The 11,230-nt window shown below is 52.9% G+C and overlaps 1 pseudogene; it reads right to left on the bottom strand.

Moving 5' to 3' along the window:
- The window catches only part of LOC102854069, a 44,033-nt pseudogene that overhangs the window by 19,687 nt on the left and 13,116 nt on the right, over positions 1 to 11,230 (bottom strand).

The raw sequence follows: 11,230 nt of genomic DNA, 5'->3' as shown, positions 1-11,230 counted from the left end.
AACTCTCTGACGCATAACAAGTGATTGCGAAGACCTGGCCTGTATAGCCAAGGGACCGCTGACATTATTATTTCCCAACACGCCAGAGCTGTCGAGGCTTAAGAAATGGGTGGTGATTTGCATGCTATTTGCATGTGATTTGCATACTGTTTGTTAAATGTCAAAATGCACTGAAATGCTTTCCCCTCAACTCAGTCAAGTGGCAGAACACCCTCCCCCTTTTTCCACCAGGTCACTCACAGCGAGTGTTGACACTCGGATGCTGCAGAATGCTGTAGGAAGCCCACATCTCCTACCACACTTGGGCCAGCAGCTTCCTCGACATACCCAGTCTGTAAAATGGGCTGATAACAACTGACAGGGCGCAGGGAGACTAGAGGAAGTAATGGAGCTGAGAGTGTCTCCCTGTGAGGGCCAGAAGCCAGCACCTCGTGCCTGCAAGGTCTGGGCTGCGCCCTTCCACAGCCCCATTCCCACCTCACTGCCAACAATCAACCCCTCACTTGTTTCCCCACGGGGAGGAGAGCTGAACCAGTAGCAGGAGGCAATCCTCCTCTCAGGCTCCCTGGCCTTGGCCTGGGCACTGAAGAAAGTCACAAAGTCACATGGAGACAAGTGTGCCTGGAGTCAAGCTGCCCCATTAGCAGGTCCAAAAGATTCCTTTCCATCTTGTCCATCTGAGGAGTGAAGCTGAGTTGAAGCCCTGGGGCCTGGCACTGTCCAGCTCAGGGATTAACACGGCTCTTAGTTAAAACATTATTTCTTCCCAAGCTCCTGGGCCTCTGTCCAGCAAGACACCAGCTCATCGGGGCATAAACACTGCCCTGGAGCGTGTGCACAGTCCCGCCCCCTGTCCCCTGAGTCTCTGCAAGGGGCCTAGTCTGGCGGTGCGTCAGAAGGCTATCTGGAAGGGATTCTATTCAGAATCCCCACTGCACGCTGCCTCGGAGCCGCCCATCATTCCCTCCTCACCTTAGTGGTGCAGGAGCCCCTTCCCCTGAGCCAATGGAAATGCTTGCGACCCCGTGCCAGGGGTGATTTTAGTGTGAAGGAACCTGGGGAGGTACAAGTAGCTTCAGAATAGCAGCTAAGGGAAAGGGTGGCAGCTTAACCCAGCCAGCAGTGACACGGAAGAAAGGCCTGGCAACCCGCCTCTATAAAGATGAGAGCCAAGAGAAGTGATGGAGCAGCTCTGCTCTGTAATGCACAGGGTTGTGGAGCAGGTGACTTGATGGCAACAACAGTAGCAACCTGAGGGAACCTAGGGGGCGCAAGTGATTTGCAACTGGCTGCTAACTGAAAGGCTGGTAGTTCAAACCCTTCCCTCCCCCCCCAGCGGAAGAAAGACTTGGTGATCCGCTTCTGTAGATTACTCTGTAATACAAGGGTTGGCCATGAGTTACGGTGGGGGTGAGGGGGGACTTGACAGCACCAAAAAATAAAAACAAATTTGGGAGTGAGGGCACAGTGTCGCTTCAAGGGCCTGAGGTCACCCAGTCCACACCCCTGGTCATCTGCAATCTCCTGAGTGACTGGCTGCACCCCCAGTCAGGGCTGTTCACAGAAAAGGGGTATCCTGGAGGCCCAAAATAGGGCAGAGTGCTCACTGACTGGCAGGGAGGAATCAAAGGCGGCTTCCTGGAGGAGGCTGGAATCCTGGGAGGCCTGGAGATGCCGTGAGGTACAGGGAAGGTGCTTCAGGAGAACACAGCTTGGGCAAAGGCATGACTGTGAGAAGGAAGATGGCAATGATGTCCCCAGCTCCCCCTCTGCTCTCCGCTGCCTGGGGGAGTCACCCAGAGTCACAGGGACATTCACGCTCACACCGCACAGCTGGACGGCCCGCAGATCCCCCGCGGGTGACTGGACAGGGGCAGCAATGTGCTGGGTCCATCAGGAGTGTCCAAGACAGCAGGGCTACCGGATCCACCCGGGAGCCCAGAACCTGGAACAGAAGGAAGAGGAGTGAAACGCCAGCTCTCTGGCCAGCCAAGCCTCTCTGCTCTCTCTCCTGCTCCAACTTTTACAGTGGCCTCTCAGCAGTCCGCAGGTACAAAGGGCCAGTTTGGCTGTTTGAAGCCACCTGATGGGAGTCACAGGAATTACAGGCAAAGAGCTGTTAAACCAAATCTGCTTATCAAAGTCCACACCTTGGTTTTTAATGAGGGGAAGCTCCACCTCTTATACTTTGGACATGTTCCTGTTGTTGTTGTTGTTATGTTTGCGACTCATAGCGACCCTACGTACAACAGCCCTAAACCCTGCTCTATCCTGTGCCGATCTCACTGCCTCTGACCACCCATCCCGATTACCCCAGTCACTGAATCAATAGAGGGTCTTCCCCTCCTGCGCTGTCCCTCCACCCTCCCAAGCATGATGTCCTTCTCCAAGGACCAGTCTCTCCTCACAGCATGTCCAAAGTATGTTAGAAGGAGCCTCAGAATCCTTGCCTCCAAGGAGTAGTCTGGTTTAACCATCTCCAGGATGAATCTGTTTGTTTTCTTAGCAGTCCACGGTACACTCAGTACTCTTCTCCAGCACCACAGCTCAAAGGCATCAATTCTCCTTCTATCCTCCTTGGTCATTGTCCAACTCTCTGACGCATAACAAGTGATTGAAAGAGCATGGCCTGTATCAGACGCACCTTAGGCAAGGCTACTCTTTGGAAAGGGACATCATGCTTGGGAAGCGGGAGGGTAAGAAGAGGACAGGGAGACCCCCAGTGATATGGACTGACACTGTCAGAGATGATGAGGACGGCATAATAGGGCAGGGTTCAGATCCACTCTTCATACGGTTGACTTGACAGCACCTAACAACAGGGAACGAGGTGGGCTGTAACAGAGCCCAAGATGGGTAGTGGTGGTTCGGTGATAGAATTCCACTGATTGGTCATTTTTATTTCATTAACAATCAGTTGTGGTCTGCAAGGCTCTTGTTTAAAACAATCAGGACCTGGTGGGTAGGTCTTAGTGAGTAAAAGTCAGTTGGGCCCTCAGGCCTGGTGTAAAAACTGAGTTGCTATTAGATATATGAACTAAATTGGCAGTTTATTGTGTTCGGGGAGAACATTGTTCTAATTGGTACAGTGCTTGTCTGTCAGTTGCTGTTCTGAGATAACTTGTGGGTTGCTGTGATACTGAAAGTTGTGCCACTGGTGTGTCCAACGGCACAAGGGTCACTCATGGTGAACAGATTTTAGTAAAGCTCCCAGATTAAAATAGACTAGGAAGTAGGACTGGCCCTCCACTTCTTAAATAACAGTCCTCTGAAATGCTATGAATATGGTGACTGCCACAGTGGGCTCTAGAGGGTCAGGAAGTGTGAAGATGGTACAGGGTAGGACGGGGTTCAGAGCCGCTGTTCACAGGGTCACTAGGAGTCGTACTTGACTCAAGAGAACCTAACAACAATGACCACATGCAGGAGGCATGGGTTTTGGAGGAAGTTATTTTTGTATTGCAGGAGGCGTGGTTTTTATCCTATTTTATAGTTTATTAATTCTCTGGTCAAAAAGCCACACAATCACTGCAAATCAAACCACCAGAGAATGTTTACTCCTCCTTCCGGCTCCGACACAGCCTCTGCAGCTCCCCTGACTTTCTTCGTTTGACTCTGTGTTTCCTGCACTGTTTCCTTGACACCTTTTTCCCTCTCATCCAGGCTGTGTTTGGGTTCGTTGTTTTTCATATAATCCAATGAGTTGTCATCACGCAGAAGCCCATAGCATGCCACCACCCAAATGGGTTCTGAATCCAAGCACAAAGATGACATCTGGTATGGTCTCTGGACATTTTTCCTACAGTTTTTCTCGAATTTCTGTCTCAGGGACTGCTGCCTTTCCAGGGTGTAGAACATCAATACCCATTTGTCTCTGCTGCAGTAGTTGGCTGGTCGTGAACTTCCTGGTCCCTGGATAGTCACCGTGTCATTTGTGAGGGCAGCTATCGCTCACACAGCCAAGGAGGGGGGAAAAGGCAGATGTGGTTTTGATTCCCAGCCAGAGCACTTGACTTGTAGCTACCACCCATCTATCAGTGGAAGCACCTAACAGCAGCAGAGCCCACAGAGGGAAGGGATCTGCCCAGAGCCACACAGCAAGTCAGAGCCATTGGGTTCAAGTAAAATGACCAGGAGGGGTCAGTATCCGAGTACAGGATAATGGGGGGGGGGGGCATTTGCTGATGGGAATTGTTGTTGTTGTTGTTATGTGCCGTCCAGTCGCTTGTGACTCATAGCAACCCTATGTACAACAGTGTACAACAGCCCTAAACTCTGTTCTGTCCTGTGCCAACCGCACCGCCTCTGACACTCATCGTGAACACCCCAGTCACCGAATCAATCCACCTCATAGAGGGCCTTCCCCTCCTATGCCGTCCCTTCACCCTCCCAAGCATGATGTCCCTCTCCAAGGACCTGTCTCTCCTTACAACATGTCCAAAGTATGTCAAACAAAGCCGCAGAATCCTTGCCTCCAAGGAGCAGCCTGGTTTAACCCTCTCTAGGATGAATCTGTTTGTTTTCTTGGCATGGTATATTCAATACTCTTCTCCAGCACCACAGCTCAAAGGCGTCAATTCTCCTTCTATCCTCCCAAGTTAGTGTCCAACTCTCTGATGCATAACAAGTGATTGCAAAGACCATAGCCTGTGTCAGACACACCTTAGTCTCCAGAGTGACACCACTGCTCTTCAGTACCCTGGAGAGGTCCCTAACAGCAGACTTTCCCATCGCAATGTTTTTTTATTTCCTGGATGCTGGTGCCAAGAGTGTTGACTATGGAGCCAAGCAAACTAAAGCTGTGAACAATCTCAATCTCTTCGCCACCCATCCTGATGCTGCCAATCGGTCCAGTGGTGAGAATCTTTGTCTTCTTGACATTGGACCTCAATCCATACTGAAGAAAGAAATGGAACGCGGATGGGAATAGCAGAGCTAATCTGTCCTCTCTGAACCTCAGCTTCTCCATCTCTAGCCTCTGTAACCTCTCAGGTCCTTTCTGTGTCCTGGTCATTAGAATGAGTTACCTGGTGTGAGGTCAGGGCTCCCTGGGGCAGAGGCAGTGTCTCCCAAAGGTGCTTCCACTGCAGCCCCCTCCTTCAGCTGGTTCCTTGTGTCCCCTCCATCATGGCACTGTCTTGACCAGGTCAAACTACCTGCAGGAGAGGGACAGAGGGACACACGTTATGGTCAAACGTCCTCGCCCCCACACTCAAGGGTCCCTGGTCTGCCCAGTACCCTCAGGTGGCCTTTAGGCCCCCTCCTCAGCTTCAAGTCCCCCCTAGAAATCCAGGAGAAGGTTCTAGACAGCTCTCCCTCCCCCAGAGGTGATGCATTCAACTAATATTTATTGAGAACCTACTGTGTTCTAACGGAGACCCTGGATGGTACAAATGATTAAGTGCTAGACTCCTAGTCAAAGGGTTGATGGTTCTAATTTACCCAGAGGCGCCTTGGAAGAAAGGCCTGGCAATCTGCTCCTGAAAGGTCCCAGCCTAAAAATCCCTAGACTGTGCACACGTGGAGTAGCCAGGAGTCAGAACCGGCTCCATGACAACAGTAACAAAACAATCACACCAAGACACGCAGAAACTGATGCCCCTTTGAGCTGTGGTGTTGGAGAAGAGCAGGGAATGCCCAGGGACTATCAGAAGAACAAACAGCTACGTCTTGGGGAAGGTGCAGCCAGAGTGCTCCTCGGAGGCAGGGATGGGGAAGCTCCGTCTCACATACTGCGGGCATGTTGCTCGGAGGGGCCAATTCTTGGAGAAGGACATCATGCTTGAAAGGTCAGAGCAAGAGAGGAAGACCCTCATCAAGAAGGATTGACACAGCGGCTGAAACAATGGGCTCTGGTGTGTCAGGAAGCGTGAGGACAGCACGGGGCAGGACAGGGTTCAGATCCGTTGTTCACAGGGTCGCTAGGGGTCGTACTCGACTGGACAGCATCTAACAACAGAAGCGCCTCAGCTCTGACCACTGGCCCCTGGTTCTCTCACCCCAATGCCTTCTCATCAGAATCTTTAAAACTCCACAGAGAAGGACCCACAGATGACAAGCACTCGGTGGAGAGAAAGGGTTTCTTTCAGCCTCAGGCCACCCCAGTGTCGGCTTTGCTTTTTCTGACCCCTTCCATTCCCTCCCAGGCCCCTTCCATTTCCTCCAGGCTGTCTTCCTCTTTCTGTCTTTGGTTTGAACACCTGGAATTTCTTCCCTCCCTCACTAGTTTCTTCTCTCCCCACGCTCAACTCCAAGCTAAAACATTGGTGCTTGAAACGCACCCAGAAGTACCTTGAAAGAAAGGCCTGACGGTCTGCTTTGGAAAGGTCCCAGCCTTGAAAATCCCACCAAGTGGCTCAGAACGTTCGTCAGAATGAACTTGACAATGGCTACTGACACCAATAGTCTGTGCCAGGCACTGAACGGGGACCAGGGCAAACAACGCCCAGTTACAGTCTAGCAGGCAGACAACTTGGAGTTGTTGTTGTTGTTATGTGCCGTTGTGTCGCCTGCGACCAACAGCGCCCCTATGGACAGCAGCTCTGAAGCCTGCCCTGTCCTGAGCCAGTCTCACTAATTCCGACACCCCAACCCCCACTGTCCCAGTCACTGTATCACTCCATCTCATCTTGAGTCTTCCTCTCCTGTGCTGTCCCTTCCCTCCACCCTCCCAAGCATGATGTCATTCTCCAAGGATTGGCCCCTCCTGGCCACGTGCCCACAGTATGTGAGATAGAGCTTCAAAATCCTAGCCTCCGAGGAGTAACTTAGTTTCACCTTCTCCAAGACAGACCTCTTTGTTTTCTTGGCAGTCCATGGTATGTATGTTCAAGACTCTTCTCCAGTTCCAAACTTCAAAGGCATCGATTCTTCTGTCATCCTTAGTCACTGTCCAGCTCTCTGATGATGGCAAGTAATTGTGAAGACCCTGGCCTGGAATAGCTACACCTTAGTCTCTAGACTGGCATCGTTGCTTTTCAGCACTCTGGAGAGGTCCCTGACAGCAGATTTACCTAATGCAACACATCTTTTGATTTCCTGACTGCTGGTGCTAAGAGTGTTGATTGTGGAGCTGAGCAAGCTGTAATTGTTAACAACCTCAACCTCTTCTCCATCCATCGTGGTGCTGCCAACTGGCCCTGTGGTGAGAATCTTTGCCTTCTTGATGTTGATCTTTAATCCATATTGGAGACTGTAGTCCAGCCCCAGGAACTGATGGAAATCCAACTGACATATTTCAACAAGCAGATGTTGCCCTGACTGGAAGAGATCCATATTTATTCTCATTCCAAAAAAAGGTGACCTGACAGTGTGGACATTATCAAACAACATCACTAATACCACACACTAGCAAAATCCTGATGAATATTATCCAGAAATAACTGGAACAGTACATTAACAGAGAATTACCAGAAATACAAGCTGGGTTTAGAAGAGGTCATGGAACTAGAGACATTATTACCAATGTCAGATGGATTTTGGCAGAAAGCAAAGAAAACCAGAGGAAGATCTACCTGTGTTTCGTTGACTATGCAAAGGCATTTGACTGTGTGGATCACAACAAATTGTGGCTGACACTGAGGAAAATGAGAATCCCAGAACATTTGATTGTGCTCATGAAAAATCTATACATGGACCGGGAAGCAGTCCTTAGAACAGAGCAGGGAAATACTGCACGGTTCAAGATCAGGAAAGGAGTGTGTCAGGGATGCATCCTGCCTCCATACTTTTTCAATCCATATGCAGAACAGATCATTCCGGAATCAGGGCTTTATGTGAAGGAATGTGGCATCAGGACTGGAGGAAGACTCATCAACAATCTATGTTATACAGATGGCAGCATGGAGAGGTACAAACAGTATCGAGCAGTCAGCTGGGAGGTTTGTGAAGCAGGAATGGGGATGGGAGTTGGACTAGGATCACCCTGAAGGGGTGACATCTGAGCAAAGACCCTGAAGGTGAGGAGAAAGCTACATGGGTGTTAGGGGAAGAGCATTCTAAGCAGAGGGCACAGCCTGTGCAAAGGTCTTGAGGCAGGACTGGGTCTAGTGACTGGAGAGGCAGTGAGGAGGCCAGTGTGCCTGGAGTAGAGAAGAGAAAGGAGGTGAACTGGGCAGAGAGGGAAGAGGGCAGGGAGCGAGCACCGGGCACTCTGGGTTTGGAAGGACTTGGATAGGGAGCCCTGGAGAGCTGAGGGCAGGGGAGGGATGGACCTAACTCGGGCGCTGACAGGCATCCTCTGACTGAGGGCCAGCTTGGGGACCTGGGCACCAGGGACACTGGTCCAGGAGGGTGATGATGGGGGAGGACCAGGCGGATTGGAAGAGAGGGAGAAGCCAGTGGATTCAGGACAGATACGAAGGCAGGGGCAGCAGGACACTGCCTGTAAAGGACAGACCTAAAGCTTCGACAGAAAGCGAGGAAGAGAGATAATAACACACGCAGCTGTAACCGGCACTTTACCGGAGAACTGAGAGCAGTGATTAAGAGCTTGGCCTCTAACTTGAAGGATGTAATCAACGTCACCGAAGTGAGAATGCAGAAATGTGTGCGTGTATTCTGCTGCAGGTGCACTGGACACCAAAATAAACACATCCCTTGAAAAAGCAAGAGAAGAGTGCGTGGCTTCTGGAACGGCATCTGAACCCTGGTTCTGCCCCTTCTCAACTTCACGCCTCTCTCTGCCTCCATCTCCCCATCTGCAGTCAGGCACGCGGAAGAGCTAAACATCTCATGGGAGCTAGTATCCAAACCTCAAAAACCAACCCCACAGCCTTCCATTCAGGTCTGTCTCTGGTAAGACTGTCCACCTTAACCAGGGTAGATTCACCTTTCACCCAAGGAGTGGCTGTGGATTTGAACCACTGAACTTTCTGTTAATTGCCCTGCATGGAATGCACTAACCTGCCAGGGTCCCTGCTAGGTGTTCAATACGTGGTCATTACTGAGCACCTACTGTTTACCCCCTGCCTATGGGTCTTCCTACAATAATGTTGCCTGGTTAGCCTCCCTCCACCTAAAGGCAGAAAGGGCCACCCTGCATTTCTGGAGTTCAGATCTAGGTGAGGTGCCTGGAGATAGGCCATCCCGCCCACCTGGAGGGTGGGGGGAAGGAGGCAAGACCTGTTTGACGTGACTTCTCTGTGTGCTGTGTGGGCTAGTCCGTCAAATGTGTCTCTCCCCATTTCACAGGTGGACAAGCTGAGGTCTTCCTGAAGGGACGGAATGCAGCCTCCTTGCCTTCCCCGATGGTGCTCACTCCCCACCAGCTGCCCCTGCTACAACTTCACATGCCTGGGAGTGGCCTGGGACCCGGGACACACCTAGTGCCCAGAGAGGGTTGGTCAGCTGCCCTGAGACACACAGAGGGCAGTAAAGGCCGACAGGCGCCCAGTTCACACCCTGCCAGTCTGAGAGAGGAGGCAGAGCTGGTTGCTGCTATCAGTCCTCACTGTGCATGGTCAGGGATGGGACAGGTGACAGGGAATTAAACTCAAAGGGTCTCCTCTGAAGGCATCCCCATTCCACCTCCACCTGGACCCCACTGCCTACCTGGACCAGTGCAGGCGTCTCTGGACTGGTGCCGGGCTCCCACTCTTACCACCCAAAGCCTGTCTGCCCTATGCAGTCAACCCCCGCCCCTGACCCATCTCAACAGCGCTGCCCACACGTGCTATACCCTGGCTAACACCATCTCCTGACCCCTCCTCCTGACCCACCTCAATAGCACTGCCCCCACGTACCAGACCCTGGCCAACACCCTCCTCTGCAAACTCCTCCCTGAGCCGGAAGACCCGCCCCGTGGTCTCCTTGGCCTGTAACTGCTCTGAAGGCCTCAGCTGGCCAGTGTGTAGAGTGACAGGATGGGGACAGGGGGGATGTGTGGGACAGAGGACAGAGAGACAGGTACAAAACCAGCAGAGATGAAAACAGAGAGGGAGAGGGACACCCAGAAGGTGAGACAGAGAGAATGATAGACAATGAAAAAAAACAGACCCAGGGCCCCTGAGAGAGGGGCAGCAGCCAAGAGACTGAAGACAGCGAACACAGGCATGCAGAGACGCAGAGGGAAAGGACAGGTAGAAATGGGCAGAGACAGGCAGAGAGACGGGACTCCCAAGCAGAACGGGGACTGCCACTCAAAAGATTAGGGGTTCAAGGCCAGTCAGAAAAAAGGCCTAGCGACTTCCTTGGGAGAGGTTCCCCCGCCTTGAAAACAGTGAAGCACAGCTCTCCTCTCCACGGAGGCGGTCATCATGGGTCAGCACTGACTCAACAGCGAACGAGGAGACAGAGAGACAGAGATGGAATGATAAGGAATGGCAGACACGGAGACAGTGCCACCAGCCAGGGAGAGAGGAGAGACACAGGAAGGAGAAAGATACAAACAGGAAGGAGAAAGATAGAGGCAGGAAAAGTCAGACAGAAGTTCTGTGGGGAGATTGCACTCGCCTGGCAAATCTTGCCTGTCCCCCACCCAGCAGAGGTCAGGGGTAGGCAGAAGGCTTTATGGAGCCTGGATTGCCCCCCCACCCCCGCAGACCTGTCCTCCCTGCCCCCACTCTGACCCCAACCTGGAATACCTCTGGTATTCCACCCTGACCCCTGGACAAAGGCGTCTGGATCTGTGATGAACACGATCCCCCATCCTCTCTCCAACCTCATCGCTCCATCCAGTCCTAGCTATCAAGCAGAATCCAATCCCAAGCCCACCTCCCTACCCTGAGGCCACTTTTCCATCCTCAGTCTCTACAGAGACCCCAACCGGGGTCCCAGTGACCCCACTCTGATTCCGGAGAGGGGACTGCGATCGCCCTACCCCCTCCTCACCCCAGTCTCCCACCCAGCCACACCGACCGGGACCCCAGGCTGGTCCTCCTCCGGGAAGAGGGTCCCACACTCCCGCCAAGCCTTCCCCCGGCCCAGCACGCCCGCCGCTGCCACCTGGGGTCGCTGACGAGCAGCAGCACCGAGCCGTCCTGGAGGCGCACGTCGCGCACCGTGAGGCTGTCGTCGAGCGGCCGCGCGTTGTAGTAGAAGGTGCGCTTCCACGAGCTCACGCCCTGGCCCACGAGCTGCGCGCGCAGGTCGCTGAGCGTGTCCCGCGGCCGCACCGTCAGCGGCAGCAGCAGCGCCTCGTCGGCCAGGTGCACCTTGATGTGGTAGCGCTTCCAGCGCGACAGCCCGCGCCGCAGCCCCTCCATGGCGCACGGCCCCGCGCGGGCCTGCG

The sequence above is a fragment of the Elephantulus edwardii genome, unplaced genomic scaffold (genome assembly GCF_000299155.1).
Source record: "Elephantulus edwardii isolate Elephantulus edwardi_28Jun2011 unplaced genomic scaffold, EleEdw1.0 scaffold00185, whole genome shotgun sequence".
Lineage (NCBI taxonomy): Eukaryota > Metazoa > Chordata > Mammalia > Macroscelidea > Macroscelididae > Elephantulus > Elephantulus edwardii.
This window is presented reverse-complemented; position numbering and strand designations above follow the sequence as displayed.